The following is a 22,264-nucleotide window of genomic DNA, read 5'->3' as shown; positions in this document are numbered from 1 at the left end:
AGCGAACAACCATGCTGTTCCCGGCATCATGCAAGCAAACTACATAAATATGAGAAAACACGCAAGAGAGTTGTCACTCAGAGTGTCGAAGGGTCGATGTATACTGGGGCTCAGTTGAAATGCAACGTCAGGACTTTTCCGAATTATGTCACACGAAGAGAGCACAGCCCTTTCCGCCCTGCCGCGTGTGTCTCGGTAACACCGGGGTAAAGTTAGCTTGAAGTTCGAAAACGATTTTGGCACGCCTGTAGCGTTTACACGAAACCTCTTAGAATCGCGAGAATACTTGCTTTGTGCATAAACTACATTGTGAATGCTTTCTCAGCCTTTACTTTTTCGTTTATATTACACTTTTTGGACCAAGCACGAATATTCTTTTGTCCATATCTTCGCAACGGAAGCACAGAACGCCTTCAAACCAAATGCATTTTAAAGACCACGACGTGGATATTTCCACAGCCTCTACATCAAAGTATCAGTGAGCTAATTATCTTTTTTTAAACCTCCGGTTTTTCATCGATGAGTAATTACGCACTAACTGGAACCCGGGGGACCGCTGTATACACAAGTTCACAACGCGAGAAATACTGTTCAATACGGCTTCAAGCGAAAAACCCGTATATGACCATAGGAAGCATAACTGTGCAGTCTCCAATTACCCAGACTGTAAGCACGGGAATAAAGCTTTGTCTGAATTCTGAAACCCTTCCTTTACGTCCTGTTTTCATTCAGGTAAGAGTCAACTATATGCAAAATACTACTGACAGCAAGAAGATTAAAATATTCTTTACTCAGCAGCTTATTAAACACAGCTCCCATGATGTTCAAACCGATTTTTTACACAGAACACTGACACAGCTTTGCGTTCTGAATCTCTTTTTCTCGTGTGTTTATTTAATGTGGCACAATGTACTGGGATAGGGGTATTCTGTTCACAAACCAATAGCATTTAAACCACAGCACCCACAATGCTGCAAGTAAGTGTTTTGCACACTAAGCAGAGAGCGATGTCTTCCTCGTTAGTATAGTGGCAAGTATCCCCACCTGTCACGCGGGAGACCAGGGTTCATCAGGACGCGCATTGAAGTGAAAGCAGGATGCGCTGCGACATCCACTGTGCAGACCCGCCACACTAAGAGGTGAGTGGGTCTGTTCGATCACAGCGCTAGGCGAATCCCTAAACAGTGTGCGTGGCAACAAACGAAACGGGCCTGTTTCCGCCCGGTTTCGATCCGGGGAAATCGGGCCCAGTAGTGGCGGGATCTGTACAGTGCATGTCGCAGCGCTTCAATGTGCTTCCTGATGTCCTACCCCGAGTGCAGAAAAGACAGCATCCACAGCAACAACAGCTCAGGTCTCTGCACAGGAGCTAAGCTGCCCTAATCTCCTCTGCTCTGCGGCTCCTGCGGAGTGGAGTCCTGCCTGGAGCCGTGTTTGCAGGCTGCGGCTCCCCGCGCCCTGTCTGTGCGTCGTGTCCAAGAGCTCCTGGGAGGAAGAGAGAGCCCTCCCACTCGGGGGCTTTTCCACGGTCTGTGTGAGGAGGGGCGGGTGTGTCCAGTAGCTTATCGAGCGGAAGCCTGGACCGGCGGAGAGCTGTGATCGTGCAGACCTTGAGGTGTCACCTCTTTGTCTGCTTTCCCGCCCCCCCTCCGCCCAAGCTCTGCTCCAAAGTAGCCCGGCAACCCCTCACACCTGCACGTGTCACAACCTAAGGTGCGGTCATGAGACACCCATGGGGTGTCGTTCTGTTCTTGCTAATTGTTTCCTGCCCGTCGCAGGCAGGAGTCCATGCGAGGAAGATGCGCTGGACAGAGCTCAGAGGGCGCAGCTGGGTGGCTTTCCTTCTGAGTGACGTTCCTGCAACACTCTCCCGCTACTCTTGGTGCGCTCATGCCACAACACAGGAAGGCTGGAGCAGGTGGCTGTGGGCTTTGCGCACCGCCGAAATAGCTCAGTGGGGAGAGCGTTAGACTGAAAATCTAAAGGTCCCTGGTTCGATCCTGGGTTTTGGCATTTTGTTTCATCGCGCCCTTTGTTCCTCTCTCCAGCGCCCCCTGCCTAAAGTGACGCGTCTCTTTCTCAGCCCGAAACGCAAGCGAGACACCTGCAGCGGTCCCTGCAGGTTTCCGTAGTGTAGCGGCTATCACGTTCGCCTAACACGCGAAAGGTCCCCGGTTCGAGACCGGGTGGAAACAGCCTCATTTTGCACGCTCCTGTACTTCACAGAGGTCTTGAGCGACCGGTCATTTGTTCCCAATGTATTTCTGGTGCCTTCGTGCACTCTTGTACCAAACGCACGTTCCTTCTGTACGCAGAGCCGATCATTTGCAATTGGGCTGTGCCGACAGACCAGGATGAGCTCTGTTGGCTCAAAAGCAGCGCAGGACCTGCAAGAACAGAAAGATTAGCATCCAGCGGGGGCCTCTTAGTGAGCCCAAGAGCTCATCAAGAATTGGCTCCAGCAACAGGGCTGGGCGCATTGTTCCATTCTCCGCCCACTCTCTGTGTAAACAAGTCCCTCCTGGTCTCTGCTTGAAATGCACTTTCCTGCGTTTGCTTTGGTGTAACTGGCTTCCCCTGCATGGGCGAATGTGAAGAAGATCCTTAGTAAGTCATTGAAGAAAACCGAGAAGAGGTCGGAGTGGCCTTTGTCGTTCATCAACGATCCAGTCAGGCAGTACTCCTCCTATTCTGCCAGGACGCGGATTCGAACCGGGGTTGTTGCAGCCACAGCACAAAATACTGACCACTATACCATCACAGGGAGTTACCGAGACATACACAGCCAGTAGGAAAGGATGTACTCTCTTCGTGTGACACTAGTCGGAAAAGTCCTGATGTTGCATTTCAACTGAGCCCTAGTATACATCGACCCTTCGACACTCTGAGTGCCAACTCTCTTGTGTGTTTTCTTCATCAAGCAGGTAATGAAGGCAGCAATTACAATTTGCTTACATGACGCACGGCACAGGACGGCCGTATGCTCCCATATGGTCTAGCGGTTATGATTCCTGATTTTCACCCAGGTGGCCGGGGCTCAACTCCTGGTATGGGAACTGATCATCGCTGCATCTCGGAAACCTGCAGGAGGTGGGAGGGGTGACTCTGGTAGACAGTGTTGACCTTCGGCAATAGGATTTATACTGATATTTGCACTTTCTGGAGAGGCAATTTTCTCCACTTCAGTAGCCCGATTTCGTCGATTGCGTGGAGAGGGCTGTAGAATGTGGGGCCGCCTTTCCTGCTCCGTCCATGACAGGCGTGCTGTGCTCTGGTGTGAGAGCACGGTCAATCAGCGCACTCCAATAAAGGCAGTGGAAGCAGCTGAATAGCATTGGCGAAGCTCAGCGCTGGGCCACTGGGCACGAGTTCCCATCATTCCCTTTCTCGGCCCGAAACGCAAGCAAGACACCAGCAGCAGCCCCTGCATGTTTCCGTAGTGTAGCGGTTATCACGTTCGCTGTGTGACTCTGTTGGTGAAGATCTTCTGTGCCTAGACCTGTAGGAGGAGCTTCTCCCAGACAGCCCTGTCAGTCTCACAGTGCCCATCCTCTCCCTGAGACACTGACACAAGGAGGGTCCCGCCGGAGCTGAATGTACCTGCATGTGTCGTGTCGTCTACTTCCCCCGCCCCGCTGTGTTTGCTGTATTGTCTTTGAAGCTGGCCCCCGAGACGAGACGGGCTGTTCCTGTGCCCCAATTAACACTTCACAGGTGCCATTCCCCGGCATTGTGGCCATTGTCGGTGGTCACACGCGATAAGATAAGGTGGAGGAGAGCGGGGCATGCCCAGCGCCAGACATTCAAGGAGGGGGCTGTGCGAGGTGAGGTGAGGTGCGACACGCCGGAGCCCCGACGCTGCTAATGCGGAGCACTTGTTGAACTGGCATTGAAAGGACGTATGCGCACGGAGCGAGCCTTCCCTGCGGCGGATTGTGAAAACTTTCTCCCCGTGCTGTAGGAGTTGTGTGCGGTGCAGCGGTGCCGAGAGAACAACACAGAAGGCAGCAGGCTCTGGAGAGCGGGTAAGAGACGGAGCTTTGTGGGCAGGAGAGCAGGCCCGTTTTTTGGAAATTGCTGAAAAGGCTCCGTGATCGGTGTGTGGCAGGCGCACGACGTGAGCTTGCGTAGCGATCTGCCAGTCTGGTGTTATGCAAATGAGGCCGAATTGCATCCCGGGACATGCTGCGAATGCGCAATGGCGACTGCAGATGTGTAGGAAACGGCGCGCTCGTTTTCTCGTTTTGCCCACCCTTTTGAGTGTTAGTGTGGCGTGTGAGTGTGCGAAAGAGTGGGCCCAGCAGGAGGCGGTGGCGTGCGGGGCGAGGAGCTGGCCTAGGCTGCGCGCTTTGTGCTGTGGGTCCGGGCCGCTTGCAGGGGCTTGTACAACTCATACTTACCTGGCAGGGGAGATACCTTCATCAGCCTGTAGGTGGAGTAGTTGGATTGTTTTCTTGTTTTGTGGAAGCAGTGTTTGTTTTGCAGTTCACGAAATGGCAACTTTTGGATCCCGCAAGAATGCTGTGCGTTTTGAGCTTTTGGATGACCTCTTCATGGATCGTATGCAGTTCAGCAGAAAAGTGTTGCAGAAGGAACTTTGAACCTCGGCACTTGGATTTCATCTTCGCTCTCCCAGGTCAGAAAGCATTTGAGGTTGTTTTTGCTACCTATTCTCTGTTTGAATGATGTGTGGATGTGTTTGAGGCAAAAAGAGGGAAAGTTCCTGCCCTTGAGAAGATCAACTTGTAGCCTCTGACACAGAGAGAGAGGAAAACGGTGCATGTTGTTATGTTCTCGGAACTGGCAAAGATGGAGGACATTCACACCTGGCTTAACCAGTACTGCACCGTCCACCATGGAACTGAGGTTAGAGATGTCGACGGTATAAAAACAGGAGCAAGGAAATTCGAGGTTCGCTTGCTACCGGACAATGTAAATGGAGGCTTAAGGCACCTGCCCTCTACAATCCAGCTGGGCGCCTGCAATGGCTATGTTTTTTATGTGGGACAACCAAAGGTGTGTCGGCGCTGTGGTGCTGTGGGACACCTGGCATCATCCTGCACTGTGAAATGCTGCAAGACCTGTGGCAAACAGGGACATTTAGCCTCTGACTGCTCAATGCTGCCAAAGTGCAATTTATGTGGCTCGGAAGGACACGTTTTTAAGAACTGCCCTCACGCCTACACCAATCAACTCAAAATGAGAAAGGATGAGGCAGTGCTTGTTTCAGCCAAACCGGCCCAAAAAGCCAAAGCAAACAACAACAAGTCAAACAAAGAACCCTTTCTCAGCCTCCAGCCAAGATCAGTCCTGCTGTGGCTCCGGGGCCGGTGGAAGAGAAATCCACTACGCCCCCACAACTGCAGACTGCACCAGAAAAGCACGAGGGTTTGAAAACCCCCGAGAACAGCGAGGACCCCTCCCCCACTCCTGCTCCTCAGAACGAGGGCCAGTGTGGGGCCCCCCGGTGGAGTGGGTCCAACGAGGATACCCAGGATTCAGCGGAGCTGCTTTTCTCAGACTCTGCAAGTCCTACAGATGCCCTCCTCTCCTCCATCCAGTCCATCACGGAGGATCTGCAGCAGCTGGTGGGTGAGGGGGAAGAGGAGACTGGTGCATCGGCTGCACCCCATTACCCTCAGTGCTCCCAGGAGCTGGACTTGAGGAAAAGGAAAAATGACTCTGTTTTCTCCCCAAGTGAGGAGGAAGGAGAGCATGGCGATGGGGACAGCTGGAACCCCTCCACCCCTCCCTCTACCCGCTTCCTTGAAATGGACTCCGTGAACGCTTTTACTGCTGCCACCCTAATGAAGGCTCATTCAGAGGATGGCTGGCAGGAAATTGGTAAGAAGAAAAAGAAAAAGAAGAAGGTAACAGGTGAGACAGAAGAGAAATGTGTTTTGTAAAGACTGTTTCCACTTTCTTATGTAATATGGCTCTAAACATAATTTCTCTTAACACCAGAGGTATCAATGACAGAGTTAAATGCCAGTCTGTCTTTGATTACCTCCAGCAGAGAGAGGGAGATGTGTTGATGTTGCAGGAGTGTGCTTTAGCCTATCAAGAGAGGTATAAAAGCTTTGAAGATAGGTGGGATAAAAGGCCTTCTGATTGGTCAGGGGACAATAACAACAGAACCTCTGGCGTGGCCATTCTTTTCAAAGGATGGGCATTCAAATTGAAAAGTATTCAGAGGGTCATAGATGGCAGGTTGCTGGGTGTGGATGTCGAATGGGGGACCGTTAACCTGCGTCTAATCAATGTGTATTGTCCTACTGACGTGGGAGGAAGGGTGGAGCTACTCAAAGCACTCTCTCCCCTATTGTTATGTAGCACAGACGTGATAGTGGGAGGGGATTTTAATTGTATCTTAGAGCACACAGACAGGCAGTCTAGCTCTCCGATAAAATTGGATTCCAGCTCACTGGCCCTGCAAAACTTAGTTCAAGACTTTAAACTCTCAGACACATATAGATGTATATATCCCACAACAGCAGGATATGCATGGTCAGGGAGGAATCAGAATTGACTATTGCTTTGTCTCAGAGAGAGTGAAAGTTGTTGGGGTCACTCTTCAGCCTGTCTTCTTCTCAGATCATCAGGCTTTAGGGTGTAGAGTGGAACTCCAGGGCGGGACTGTCTTTGGCCCAGGCCTCTGGAAACTCAACACAAAGCTGCTAGAGAACGAGGGGGTAGTATCCCGCTACAAGGAGAAACTATCACAGTGGCTGTCCTTGCAGTGTCTGTACGGGTCAGTAGGAGAGTGGTGGGAGGAGGTGAAGGTGAGGACAAAGGCCTTTTTCATGGCTGAGTGAAGGAAGGCTGCTGCCAGACGGAGAAGAGTGCTAGCCAGGAAACAGAGGCAGCTGCAGCGTCTCTACACGAGACAGTGGCTTCGATGTGCTCGAGGATATCACCCTTTTAAAAAAGGATGTCCGGAGCATAGCGGAAGAAAGTAGTCGAGGAGTGCTGTTAAGAAGCTGAGTGCAGTTCTTGGAAGAAAATGAGAAGTGTACTCGCTTCTTTTTCAGGAAAGTGGTAGGCTCCAAGTCTGTCATGGAAAGTGTAGTTGATGAGGAGGGAAGAGTGAGTACAGAGCTGAGTGCTATCCTCTCCTGTATGGAGGCCTTCTTGTCACAGACGTCCAAGGGGACTAACCGTGGGGAGCAGGAGGGCTGAAAAAGACCCATATGCGTAGCGGCGAGACGGGAAAAAGGCCCGGGCTCATTAGTGCAAAGAGTTCAGGAATGCCGTATAGAAACCTGTGCCCTCAGGGAGCGGACGTGGGGCGCCCTGGTGCTAGGCGGGTCTCAGGACATTCGAACGTCAGTGCTGAGCGAGGACAGAGTGCAAGACCCTGAAATATTTAGCCAAGGGAAAGAGAGGGACAGGAAGGACAGCAGACCAGAAACTAGGGACAGGACAGAGAAGGACCGCCCTCTGGCTGCAGAGGGCATGACACTTCTACTCAAGACTGTACAGCTCTACAGAGGTAAAGGATGAAGAAATTCATTTTTTTACCTCAAAGCTAGAAAACGTTTTGAGTGAAGAAGATAGGGAAGTACTTGAGGGGGATTTGACAGTAGAAGAGCTGAGAGGCTATGGAGAGCTTACAGAAGGGGAAAACTCCGGGTGCTGACAGGCTCCCTAAAGGGGTGTCTGCTTTTACTACTTGCACGAATGAAGGCAAAAAAAAGCCAATCGATGTGAACGAACGGCGCTTTACAGAGGAGTACTGCCTGACTGGATCGTTGATGAATGACAGAGGCCACTCCGACCTCTTCTCGGTTTTCTTCAATGACTTACTAAGGATTTTCTTCACATTCGACCATGCAGGGGAAGCCAGTTACACCAAAGCAAACGCAGGAAAGTGCATTTCAAGCAGAGACCAGGAGGGACTTGTTTACACCGAGAGTGGGCGGAGAATGGAACAATGCGCCCAGCCCTGTTGCTGGAGCCGATTCTTGATGAGATCTTGGGCTCACTAAGAGGCCCCCGCTGGATGCTAATCTTTCTGTTGTTCTTGCAGGTCCTGCGCTGCTTTTGAGCCGACAGAGCTCGTCCTGGTCTGTCGGCACAGCCCAATTGCAAATGATCGGCTCCGCGTACAGAAGGAACGTGCGTTTGGTACAAGAGTGCATGAAGGCACCGGAAATACATTGTCAACAAATGACCGGTCGCTCAAGACCTCTGTGAAGTACAGGAGCGTGCAAAACGAGGCTGTTCCGCCCAGTCTCGAACCGGGGACTTTTCAGGTGTTAGGCTGACGTGACAGGCGCTACACTACGGAAACCTGCAGGGACTGCTGCTGCTGTCTCGCTTGCGTTTCAGGCTGAGAAAGGGAAGCGTCACTTTAGGAAGGGGGTGCTGCAGAGAGGAACAGAGGGCTCAATGAAACAAAACGCTGAAACCCGGGATTGAACCAGGGACCTTTAAATCTTCAGTCTAACACTCTCCACTCCCACCTGCTCCAGCCTTCCTGTGTTGCGGCATGAGCGCACCAAGAGTAGCGGGAGAGTGTTGCAGGAACGTCACTCAGAAGGAAAGCCACCCAGCTGTACCCTCTGAGCTCTGTCCAGCGCATCTTCCTCGCATGGACTCCTGCCTGCGACGGGCAGGAAACAATTAATAATAATAATAATTAATAATTGCTTACACTTATATAGCGCTTTTCTGGACACTCCACTTAAAGCGCTTTACAGGTAATGGGGTCTCCCCTCCACCACCACCAATGTGCAGCATCCACCTGGATGATGCGACGGCAGCCATAGTGCGCCAGAACGCTCACCACACATCAGCTATTAGTGGGGAGGAGAGCAGAGAGTAATGAAGCCAATTCATAGATGGGGATTATTAGGAGGCCATGATTGGTTAAGGCCAATGGGAAATTTGGCCAGGACGCCAGGGTTACACCCCTACTCTTTTCGAGAAACGCCCTGGGATTTTTAATGACCACAGAGAGTCAGGACCTCGGTTTTACGTCTCATCCGAAGGACGGCACCTGTTTACAGTATAGTGTCCCCATCACTATACTGGGGCATTAGGACCCACGTGGACCACAGGGTGAGCGCCCCCTGCTGGCCCCACTAACACCTCTTCCAGCAGCAACCTTAGTTTTTCCCAGGAGGTCTCCCATCCAGGTATTGACCAGGCTCACACCTGCTTAGCTTCAGTTGTTCTGTTCTTCAATAAGCAAGAACAGAACAACACCCCATGGGTGTCTCATGACCACACCTTAGGTTGTGACACGTGCAGGTGTGAGGGGTTGCCGGGCTACTTTGGAGCAGAGCTTGGGCGGAGGGGGGGCGGGAAAGCAGACAAAGAGGTGACACCTCAAGGTCTGCACGATCACAGCTCTCCACCGCCCCAGGCTTCCGCTCGATAAGCTACTGGACATACCCGCCCCTCCTCACACAGACCGTGGAAAAGCCCCCGAGTGGGAGGGCTCTCTCTTCCTCCCAGGAGCTCTTGGACACGACGCACAGACAGAGCGCGGGGAGCCGCCGCCTGCAAACACGGCTCCAGGCAGGACTCCACTCCGCAGGAGCCGCAGAGCAGAGCAGAGCAGAGCAGAGGAGATGGGGGCAGCTTAGCTCCAGTGCAGAGACCTGATCTGTTGTTGCTGTGTACGCTGTCCTTTCTGTTCTCGGGGTAGGACATCAGGAAGCACATTGAAGCACTGCGACATGCACTGTTCAGATCCCGCCACCACTGGGCCCGATTTCCCCGGATCGAAACCGGGCGGAAACAGCCCCGTTTCGTTTGTTGCCACACACACTGTTTGGGGATTCGCCTAGCGCTGTGATCGAACAGACCCACTCACCTCTTAGTGTCGCGGGATCGGCACAGTGGATGTCGCAGCGCATCCTGCTTTCACTTCAATGCATGTCCTGATGTACCCCGGTCTCCCGCGTGACAGGTGGGGATACTTGCCACTATACTAACGAGGAAGACATCGCTCTCTGCTTAGTGTGCAAAACACTTACTTGCAGCATTGTGGGTGCTGTGGTTTAAATGCTATTGATTTGTGAACAGAATACCCCTATCCCAGTGCATTGTGCCACATTAAATAAACGCACGAGAAAAAGAGATTCAGAACACAAACCTGTGTCAGTGTTCTGTGTAAAAAATCGGTTTGAATATCATGGGAGCTGTTTTTAATAAGCTGCTGAGTAAAGAATATTTTAATCTTCCTGCTGTCAGTAGTATTGTGCATATAGTTGACTCTTACCTGAATGAAAACAGGACGTAAAGGAAGGGTTTGAGAATTCAGACAAAGCTTTATTCGCGTGCTTACAGTCTGAGTAATTGGAGACTGCACTATTCTGTTGCCTATAGTCATATACGGGTTTTTCGCATGAAGCCGTATTGAACAGTATTTCTCGTGTTGTGAACTTGTGTATACAGCGGTCCCCCGGGTTCCAGTTAGTGCGTAATTACGCATCGATGAAAAACCGGAGGTTTAAAAAAAGATAATTAGCTCACTGATACTTTGATGTAGAGGCTGTGGAAATATCCACATGTCGTGGTCTTTAAAATGTATTTGGTTTGAAGGCGTTCTGTGCTTCCGTTACGAAGATATGGACAAAAGAATATTCGTGCTTGGTCAAAAAAATGTCATATAAATGAAAAAGTAAAGGCTGAGAAAGCATTCACAATTTGTTTTATACACAAGTATTCTCGCGATTCTTAGAGGTTTCGTGTAAATGCTACAGGCGTGCCAAAATCGTTTTTGAACTTCAAGCTAACTTTACCCCAGTCTGGTACCGTAGGTCACGTAGCTTAAAATCCCAGTCATGTTTTTTTTCCTATCTTCTTCTATCATAACGTACCATTTCGGACTGTCACAAAGGGCTTGATTTCGTTAAATGCATGTATTTATACCCTTTCTGGGAAACTTGTATTTCAAGAAATTCACACAGCTTGCGAGAAATGAAATTCAATTCTTGATTATCAGTGCAGAAGAAATATTACCAGCTGGCAAAAAAAGTTTTTTTTTTAACCGGAAAGTTGTGATGCAAGACACGGACCCACCATTCCCTCTGTGTGGCGTGTTTGGTTGTTAACTGAAAGGTTGGTGGTTCTAGTCCACCCAGGGACAGGTTTCTTTTGCGATGTAAACATTGTCTTCGCAAAGGTCGATTGGATTTCTCAGCGAAACCTTTACCATTTTAATATTTGCAGGAAATGCGAGTGCTTAACACGTGTCAGAATCACCGGGAAATGTCCAGTTACTGTATGCCCAACGTCGCAACTCCCCAGAAAACCATATTCACCCAAGAAAAAGTTGAGTCGTCATTTATACCCCCGTTGCATCCTCTGCTGAAATATTTTAAAAATACAATGCAGATTTGTTAAGGAACTTGCAAGCATTGTTACATTAGCACCGTGCATTTGGACTTCGATATTTTGACACATTTACTTTAATTTTAAACATAAATACTGTACAATCTATTGTAATTGTGTTGTACTATTAAAATATGTTAGCTGAGGATGCAAAGGGGTGAAAGGGAAAGGTCAGAGGGTGTAGTCCAAGGTTAGGATTGGTGGAGGTGATAAGGGTGTTGATGGTTTTTCTCTGTAGAGGATTTTGAGTTTTTTATCCTTCTCTGAAGTGAGAAACTGGAAGAGTTGGGAGTTGAAGGATCTGATGAGGTTAGTTATGAAAGGAAGTTGATGTGGAGCTGTTAGCCGTAAAAACTCCTTAATGTCTTTGATGTTGTCATCAGCGATAAACTGCACTCAGCAAAGATAAAAAGAAAATTATCTTTGCTTACTGCCCTGTCTTTCTCACACCTGAAGAAGGCTCCACAGCCGAAACATTGTGATTCTTTTCTTCTCTTTTCAGCAGGAATAGTCCTTTACTTGTTCCTTTGCAGCCTACGCATGCTGACGCATCTACCCACCCGATATCTAACATTCCTATAATCACAACTATGAATGTCCACTTTGGGTATTTTTTCCATGATTATTTATTATTATTATTATTATTATTATTATTATTATTATTATTATTTATTCTGTCATTGAAGCATATTTTATGTCATACTGAAGTGTCATAATCACTGAAAAAATATTTTTTTCATTTAGAAAGTAAGAAAATGATAAATCACTAGGAATTGCATTTAGCCTGTTCTGATCTAGATTTTCTATATACTTTAACATGCCATGTTCACAATGTCACAACTCATTAATGAAACAGTGAAGTGTTGTAATTACAAATGTACATAATGCCGGGACATTGAGATGTTTTGGTAATGAGGAAGGAGGGACATGCAATGTTCACAGGGTCAAATTTATAAAACGCTACAGTAAAATTTATTGTATTTCGGGATTATGAGAGCCTGTTACATTGTGTCTCACACCTCAGTGTCAGAATTTTGAGACATTTTTATAACCAGGGGTAGGTTCATAGCAATAAGCAGAAAGCGCAATCATCCTTTGCTCATCCTCGGTTAACCATATATTCTCATATGCCATGTTCTGAATGTCCCATTTAAAACTGCTATATTAAAATTAAGACTTTTTATGATCAGAAGGCAAGGTTGTGGTAAATATGCATAAAGTGAAAGTGAACTTATGTTTTGCCTTTGTCTTGTTATTGTGAGTTTTGAAAATTGGTTTTCAATTTTCTGAAATGTGTTTCACACAAAAATGCAATTTGGATAGTCACTACTTATATATTCCCCTTTACTGAGGATATGTACAGTAATCCATCCCGATTAGTACTTTTAAAAATTACTGTAGAGAGCCATCAGAAAGGGAATGAAAACTTGCATTAAACAAAATCAAGCTGCATGTAATCATCCATAGTGATACATTTTGTAAGACAAGACAGGAAGAAAGACACTGGTGGGATTTGAACGCAGAATCACCTGTTTAATAGGAAAACACTTTAACCAAATCAGCCAAGATGCTGTCAGAGTATTAACATCATGTCTACATCAGTGATTACAGCTGACTATCGCTGGAGGACAGTGAAGTCAGCCTGCATAATGAGGGGGAAGAGACTGACCTCTGTGATGCACTATAGAGTTACACTAACCTTCTATCCAACTGTTCTATGCTGCATTCTATCCTAGTGGTAAATATTGATTTCCGTGCGTGTAATATTCCTTTTTTTGTCAAATATTTTCAAGCACAAATTTTGATGTTGAAAATAAGCCTTGTGGTTTTCAATGTTGTGATCCTTTTCCCCCAGTGTCACCCAAATTGATACACTGTGCTTTGGCAATTCTTCAGGCGATATTGTTTAGAGGAGCTCAGTTGAATTAGTTTGCGAAAATAAAGTATTTCTTTTCCCTTTAATCCTTTAAAACATATTACATTTTCAAAACATTGTATCTTTCTTCCTACTAATTGTAGCGGCAATGCTTGTTAATAAGAGAATTAAGTGTTGCTGTGCTTTCCCAAATGAGGCCCCATCTCTCTCTTCATCTCTGTGGTGCAGCCACAGAGAAGCTATTCAGGCAGGCTGATTTAAAGATGTTTTCTTTTGATAAGGGACAGCTCCCAAATGGGGATGCATTTAGCTAAGCCTGGCTATCATGATCAATGGGCATCCATTGGCGCCTATCTGTCTAGGGAGTGCCAGATGGACATCTGGACTGCATTCCTAAGTGTCAGGAGTAAGTGACTCATATCTCACCTTGATCAACCAATCAGGGACTGGTAGGGCCGAGTAACCCACGTGGGTCTCAGATGCCCATGCAACTTTCATCCAATAAACGAGCTGAAGTTCCTACAGGTAAAAACAGGCAACACAGAGCTCCGAGACTATTCTAAAGGGAATTCAAAGGAGAATTCCAGGGCTGTGAGACAATTCCAGGGCGGGACGGCCCAGAAGCAGAAAGGCTCCCAAGGGCAGAACATTCTCGCAGCGCGCCTCCTGACCATCCTGAGACTCAGCCTGGACAACCACGGAACGGCCAGTGTGTCCGAGTGCCAGAACTTTGCTTTGTTCTAAGAGTCGAGAGCAGAGGTTGCCAGAGAGTAACCAAAGGATCCACCCGAGGTTAGCACCAGCAGCAAGCCTCGTGAACAGGTCAGAACTGTGGACAGCTGAATCACTATTCAGAACTATCGCTTCATCAGGAACGAACTGGTCTTCTTCCTGACCTGCTGGGACCCACAGTCATCTTTTCTCCTGTGCACAAACTTCGCTAGTTTCAGCCAAAACTAACTAGCCGGTCTTCAGAGAGCATCAGCAGCGCAACGTCGCAAGCCGCACACCACAGCCATGCACGGAGCCATTGAGCCCGCAGGAGACCTAAATCCCCAGAGATTGGATGAGTATTCCACTTCACTGCATTACTGCTCGAGAATTCAATTGTTATCCCAACCAGTTGATATCAATTTAACTCCTAAGAGTTATGTACTTGTTTTGAGTATCTAATGTAGAAGTTGTAAACAAGTTCAATTACGAAACGGTCTAAATGAATGATATACTGAACGTATGTCCTCTAGATATGTGTAACTGTAACTGAATGAATATATATCTTTTGTATTCTGATAACCTTTATGATAAGATCTGTTAGGTTTACATGCATATTCCATATAATAATAAATGTATCCTCGTGTATTAGTACCTGTGTGTGCGTTTTTTTGAGTTATATCGGATGGTTGGATACTAAGACCATTAAAAGAATCAATTTTGTGATTTACTGCCACAATTAATAATTGTCCCAGTAAATGCCCAAACCCCTACAGAACTGGTGCCTCGTGAGAGCACACTACAACAGTGTGTGATCTCCTGTCCCAGCCTGAGGAGCAGACAGCGAGCCTGTCTCTCAATAATTATAATACAGTGTGTCATTTTCTGCCCCAACCAGAGGAACAGACAGTCAGCCCGTCTCTCAATAATAATAGTACTGTTACGATCCCTGCCTCCCGGCAACGGAAGAGGCAGAAGTAGGCGTAGCCCTACTCCATCAGTTTTCCTATCAGTTTTCCTATTCACCACCACACCCCCGTCTCATCCTACTTAAACACCTGTCTTTCCCTACCTCCTTGCTCAGTATTGGTTTCCCTTTCGAGCTTCCTGGTTGCGCTACTCCTTCTTCTACCTAGTGTTCTTCTTGGCTTTCGGTTTACGGTTTTTCCACTTTTGACTACGGCTTTTCGGATCACGGCTTGGCTTTGTTAATCACGCTCTGTTTTGGATCTCTGGCTACCCCTGGACTATCGGATTGCTCTATTGTCTACGATTTCGGATCACGCTTTGGCTTCGGTAACTCGTTCCCTTTTGGATCTCTGGCTTCCCCTGGAATCTCGGTTCGTTCCTTGGACTGTGGCTTTCTTTGGATCATGGCTAGGCTTTGTCAGCTCCTGCAAGTGGGTTCTCTCACTGGTTTCGGTTTCTCTTACCGAATCCGTAACATATACGGTGTGTGATCTCCTGTCCCAGCCTGAGGAACAGACAGGAGTGAGCCAGTCTCTCAATAATAATAATACAGTGTGTGACTTCCTGTCCTAGCCTGAGGAACAGACAGTGAGCCTGTCTCTCAATAATAATAATACAGTGTGTGATCTCCTGTCCCAACCTTGAGGAGCAGACAGCGACCCTGTCTCTCAATAATAATAATACAGTGTGTGATCTCCTGTCCCAGCCTGAGGAGCAGACAGCGAGCCTGTCTCTCAATAATAATAATACAGTGTGTCATTTCCTGTCCCAGCCTGAGGAACAGACAGTGATCCTGTCTCTCAATAATAATAGAACAGTGTGTGATCTCAAGTCCCAGCCAGAGGAACAGACAGTGAGCCTGTATCTCAATAATAATAATACAGTGTGTGATCTCCTGTCCCAGCCTGGGGAACACTGAGCCTGTCTCTCAATACTAATAATACAGTGTGTCATTTCCTGCCCCCGCCAGAGGAATAGACAGTGAGCATGTCTCTCAACAATAATATTAATAAACTGTGTGATCTCCTGTCCCAGCATGAGGAACAGACAGTGAGCTTGTCTCTCAATAATAATACAGTGTGTGATCTTCTGTCCCAGTCTGGGGAATAGAAAGTGAGCCTGTCTCTCAGTTATAATAATATAGTATGTGATCCACTGTCCCAGCCTGAGGAACAGACAGGAGTGAGCCCGTCTCTCAATAATAATACAGTGTGTGATCTCCTGTCCCAACCTAGGGAACAGACAGGAGTGAGCCAGTCTCTCAATAATAATAAAGCAGATTATGATCTCCTGTCCCAGCCTAAGGAACAGTCAGGAAAGAGCAGGTCTCTCGATAATAATAATACAGTGTGTGATCTCCTGTCCCAGCCTGAGGAACAGACAGTGAGCCTGTCTCGCAATAATAATAATACAGTGTGTGACTTCCTGTCCTAGCCTGAGGAACAGACAGTGAGCCTGTCTCTCAATAATAATAATACAGTGTGTGACCTCCTCTCCCAGCCAGAGGAACAGTGAGCTTGTCTCTCAATAATAATAATACAGTGTGATCTCCTGTCCCAGCCTGAGGAACAGTGAGCCTGTCTCTCAATAATAAAAATACAGTGTGTGATCTCCTGTCCCAGCCTGAGGAACAGACAGTTAGCCTGTCTCTCAATAATAATAATACAGTGTGTGACCTCCTCTCCCAGCCTGGGGAACAGTGAGCCAGACTCTCAATAATAATAATACAGTGTGTCATCTCCTGTCCCAGCCTGAGGAACAGTGAGCCTGTCTCTCAATAATAATAATACAGTGTGTCATCTCCTGTCCCAGCCTGAGGAACAGTGAGCTTGTCTCTCAATAATAATAATGCAGTGTGTGATCTCCTTTCCCAGCATTAGGAACAGACAGTGAACCTCTCTCTCAGTAATAAAAATACATACAGTGAGCCTGTCTCTCAATAATAATAATACAGTGTGTCATCTCCTGTCCCACCCTGAGGAACAGTGAGCCTGTCTCTCAATAATAAAAATAATAATAATAATACAGTTGTAGTGTGCTCTCACGAGGCACCAGTTCTGTAGGGTTTGGGCATTTACTAGGACAATTATTAATTGTAGCAGTAAATCATAAAATGATTATTTTAATGGCCTTAGAATCCAACCATGCGATATAACTCAAACAACGCATACACACAGGTACTAATACATGAGGAAATATTTATTAATACATAAAATATGCATGTAAACCTAACAGATCTTATCGAGAGGGTTATCAGAATACAAAAGGTATATATTCAATCAGTTACGAAGAGTTACATATATCAAGAGGACATATGTTCAGTATATCATTCATTTAGACCGTTTCGTAAATGAACTTGGTTATAACTTTTACATTAGATACTCAAAACAAGTACATAACTCTTAGGAATTAAATTGATATCAACTGGTTGGAATAACAATTGAATTCTCGAGCTGTGATGCAGTGAAGTTGAATGCTCATCCAATCTCTGGGGATGCAGATCTCCTGCGGGCTCTCTGGCTCCGTGCCAGGCTGTGCTGTGTGGCTTGCGACGGTGCGCTGCTGATGCTCACTGACCGGCTAGTTAGTGTTGGCTTTAACTAGCAAAGTTTGTGCACAGGAGAAAAGATGAGTGTGGGTCCCAGCAGGTGAGGAAGAAGACCGGTTCGTTCCTGATGAAGCGCTAGTTCTGAATAGTGATTCAGCTGTCCACAGTTCTGACCTGTTCACGAGGCTTGCTGCTGATGCTAACCTCAGGTGGATCCTCTGGTTACTCTCTGGCAACCTCCGCTCTAGACACTTAGAACAGATGAAAGTTCTGGCACTCGGACACACTGGCCGTTCCGTGGTGGTCCGGGTTGAGTCTCAGATGGGGCCTCATTTGGGAAAGCACAGCAACACTTAATTCTGTCTTATTAACAAGCATTGCTGCTACACTGTAGTCTGCATTATTTAGGCTGATTATCGAGGTTAGCCTTTATTTGGTCATGGGGGCCTCGGTACTGTATGCTAATTCTCAAGACAGATTAACCTGTTTTCTGATTGCTTGGTTCTGGACCAGGGCAGACATGTCAAATAGTGAATGGCTGTACCTCTATCGCATCCGTGCTCAATGAATGAAATCAGTAAGAAATGAATATATGCATAGTTATACGAAAAACCAGTGGTGGATCAGACAAGATCGGGCGTGTTCAGGGTGGTGTGGCCGTAAGTGAAAGCAGTGGCGTCTGACTCACTACTTGAAGCTGTGTGGCGGGGGCTCCGTGTCCCCTGAGCGGGACTGAAGGATTGTTCGTGTGCAACTCATTGGAAACGAGCTTCTTTCCAAATCGCATTGCGTGCCTGGATGTTGGCGAATGTGCTCCCTTGTGTTGGCTTGTCCTGCACTGGAGGAGCACAAGGCAAGTCTTCACAAGACAAAAACCTCCAGTACACAGCACTCTGAAAACACACTGGAGGTTTTTGTCTCGTGAAGACTTGCCTTGTGCTCCTCCGTGCAGTTTGTTTGTCCTCCTCCAGTGTGGGACAAGTTCCAAAGCAGGCACACAGGACCGCACCCAGCGTTCTAAGTGCCATGAGAACACCGGGGGAGGGAAAGGGCTAGAAAAGGCTGAACAAAAGGATTCAGTAGCCGCCCGCCTGGCCAGGCTTGAACAAACTTTATTAGGACAGGGACAACCGCTCCCCAAGGCTGCCGGAAGCGTGAATGAGCTAATACTCTCCACTGGAGGAGGTGGAGACCCGCCCCCTCTCCCTCCCTCAGTCTATCTGATTGAGCGGAAGGGTTCCTGCCTGGATGAGGTCAGCCACTCCCAAGCGAGTGCTGACTCCACCCCTGAAGTCACAGAGCAGGCAGTAAAACACAGAGGAAAAGCAAGAAGCTTTTACCTCAAGGCTGCCATGGGAGATGTCTTACCCAGTGAGACACTGATTGACACTGAGGTTGAAAGGTGTTTGATGTCACACAGCAAGCTCAAACGGGTTGAAAAAGAAAAGGGCATGCAACCAAAAGAGGAACCTTTGGTGGATCACCAGAAAGGCAAAGTGTGGAAACAGGTCAAGGCTCCTAAGCCTTCTGTACAGAAGGAAAGGGGGGCCAAGAGGCAGACTGTGCTCACACAGTGCCCACCGAACACAGAAGCCAATGCGGAGATTCCTTCTGTTTCCTCTGGACAAGAAATAAAAATATTTTCTTGTTCCCCGAATATACAGGGAAGTCGTGTCCTGTCCGAGGTCCCAGCAGCCTCCCTGCCACAGGAGCGGTGCTCCGAGCAGCCGCCTGATCCACCAGGTAAAGCACACCCCTTTTACATCCCTTAAGAGGAGCTGATCTCCCCACCTGGTGATGAAAAGGAGCTTTCCCTGTGCATCCTGGCACCCAAGAGGGGTCAGGACCACCACCCTGCAGTGGTGGAAGGGATCCAGATGGCAGGAGAGCAGGTTGGTGATGTAGCCCTCACCCTTAGCCCTGAGAGGTCCTCTATTAGTAACGATCTGCTTGAGCAGCTGTCGCAGGGCCACCGCCAGGTGTCCCTGGTGCAACATTCACAGGTTAGACAGGAGGTCCAGCTGGACGCTGAGACTACTGCGCTGTGGACACACCTGATCCCAGATGCCGATTCCCTCTGCTGTGACCCAGGGAACCTGCAGTCAGGTAACATTATTTCTCACAACTACCAGGTAGTGAGTGAGACTGACCTGATTGTTCCTGCCTCAACGGCAGGGTTGCCAACAAACCCAGTCCCCAGGAAGGGACAGGGAATGAAAGCCGAGACGGTTTTCTCACAGCCACCAGCTCAGTCTGTCAGTCTGAGTCTGACCAACAGTGGTTCACCCAGACTGGAGCTGGATGGTCAAGCCACCCGCCTGCCAGTGCAGGACATCGCAAAGAGGGGTGTCAGAATCCCCGCCCGCACTGACATGGGCCTGGTGAGTGATAGTGAGTTCAAAGACTGTGAACTAGCTATCCCAGTGCTGGGGCAGCTCCCTGAACCCCTAGCGAGGGAAGGGGGGAGTAAACAGGTGTCCTACACCTACCCCCAGCGAACGACTGTAAACATGCCGATAGAGGGATTCCTCAATCAGGAGGTGTGCAGGGTGGACCGGAACAGTGAGAATGGGGTAACAATCCCAGATCACTCAGGTGCTCCAGATGACCACTCAGCCGAGGGTCAGGCATGCTCCACCGCTGCACCGCCCCCTGCAGGGTTCCTAGAGCACAGGCATGAACAAATCGAAAAAGCAGATGCGCTGGAAACGGAGGAGCAGCATCAGCCGCTGCGTCAGATCTCCCCAGATTTCCAGGATGGTGGTGCCCAAGATGCCACAAGGCATACTGAGAAAGACACCATGTACAGGCTGTGCCAGCTTAGAAAGGCAACAGTCACTCAGAAGGAGATGACTGGGATCAGCCACCCGAAAATACTTTTGGGAGGACTGATTGCTGCCGCCACTGTTGCACGTTTGCTTTTTCTGGTAGGTTTGTGTGCTACTGGCACTCTCCCCCTGACTGCCCCAAGAAGGCAGGTGTCAGAGATGCCAGAGGGTAGTGACAGACTGTATCAACAGCAGCAAAAGCTGGAAAGCTTAGGAAAAATCCTACAGGCAACTTCCTATGCAACAGGGTTAAACCTTATCCCCCAACCAGTGGACATGATTGCCAGTGTTATACAGTGGGTTTATGCTTGTGTGCAACAGGCCAGAATGTTAACACAAGACCTGTTAAGGGAGCTTAGTGCCACTGTAGCCAATCTAACCATGGCACAATTCCCAAACCCACTTGATTCCACTCTTCTCAGTAGAGGAGTATGTGACATTCACCCCATCGTTCATAGCTCACCCAGAAGGCAAACCAAGATTGAATTTGGTTCCAAATCTTGAGATGGATATGGCTATCCATTGGCTGTGTCTAAACAATTCACCAATGAAGGGTGTAAAGCTACTAATGGGCAGAGGGAGGTTAATGAACCCCATGAAGAGCAGGTGGGAAGTAAATTGCTGGTCAGCACACCACATTTAACTGTCACTATGACTTGTGACAGGCATGATACAGCTACCGCAATGCAGCTACCTAATCAAACAGTTTTCCTGCAAGTTCCCGAGAAGGCCATAGTACAGCTTGAACTTAACACTGTACGGTCTAGAACAAGACAATATAAGACCAAACTTGAGGTCGTGGATGCCTTCAGGTGCCACACTATTGAATTGGATGGAAATCCAAGAAACAGTATGCCCTGAAGAGGTACAGGTATTTAGTTTGCTTTAATGGAACAAACCTCCAAACCACCCTAGCAGATACCTAACACAGGTGTTGTGGTTTATCGGGGGGCTGGGAACAGGAACTGTTGTTATTGTAACACTACTGTTACAGTTAACTCTGTTTTGTTTTGAAGGCAACAATGCCTCAGGACCTCGTGACCTTCAAAAAGGGGGGATATGTAGCAGCAATGCTTGTTAATAAGACAGAATTAAGTGTTTCTGTGATTTCCCAAATGAGGCCTCATCTCTCTGTTCATCTCTGTGGTGCAGCCACAGAGAAACTATTCATGCAGGCTGATTTAAAGATGTTTTCTTTTGATAAGGGACAGCTCCCAAAAAGGGGGATACACTTAGCTAAGCCTGGCTATCATGATCAATGGTCATCCATTGGTGCCTATCTGTCTAGGGAGTGCCAGATGGACATCTGGAATGCATTCCTAAGTGTCAGGAGTAAGTGACTCATATCTCACCTTGATCAACCAATCAGGGACTGGTAGGGCCGAGTAACCCACGTGGGACTCTGATGCCCATGGAACTTTCAGCCAATGAACGAGCTGAAGTTCCTCCAGGTAAAAACAAGCAACACAGAGAGCCTGTAGTGGAGAATTCTGTGGACTTTTCTAAAGGGATTCAAAGGAGAATTCCAGGGCAGGACAGCCCAGGAGCAGAAAGCTCCCAAAGGCAGGACATTCTCGCAGCGCGCCTCCTGACCATCCTGAGACTCAGCCCGGACAACCACGGAACGGCCAGTGTGTCCGAGTGCCAGAACTTTCCTTTGTTCTTAGAGTCTAGAGCGGAGGTTGCCAGAAAGTAACCAGAGGATCTACCCGAGGTTAGCATAGCAGCAGGCCTCGTGAACAGGTCAGAACTGTGGACAGCTGAATCACTATTCAGAACTAGCTCTTCAACAGGAACGAACCGGTTCTCTTCCTGACACGCTGGGACCCACAGTCATCTTTTCTCCTGTGCGCAAACTTTGCTAGTTAAAGCCAACACTAACTAGCCGGTCAGTGAACATCAGCAGCGCACCGTCGCAAGCCGCACATCACAGCCTGGCACTGAGCCAGAGAGCGCGGATTGGACAGCAACAGCCTACAACTGTTT

At 48.1% G+C, this 22,264-nt stretch overlaps 1 long non-coding RNA gene and 1 other non-coding gene across 2 annotated transcripts in view; one reads left to right on the top strand and one right to left on the bottom strand.

The window, feature by feature from the left end:
- LOC148665917 (uncharacterized) overlaps positions 1–22,264 on the bottom strand; it is a 164,173-nt gene that overhangs the window by 12,980 nt on the left and 128,929 nt on the right. The window lies entirely within an intron of this gene.
- On the top strand, positions 2,123–2,195 carry trnav-aac (transfer RNA valine (anticodon AAC)). Its single transcript has one exon. It is a non-coding gene; the product is annotated as a tRNA-Val (tRNA).

Source organism: Lepisosteus platostomus, chromosome 5 (genome assembly GCF_059453375.1).
Source record: "Lepisosteus platostomus isolate fLepPlt1 chromosome 5, fLepPlt1.hap1, whole genome shotgun sequence".
Lineage (NCBI taxonomy): Eukaryota > Metazoa > Chordata > Actinopteri > Semionotiformes > Lepisosteidae > Lepisosteus > Lepisosteus platostomus.
The sequence above is the reverse complement of the archived record's forward strand: the minus strand, read 5'-3'. Positions and strand labels throughout refer to the sequence as shown.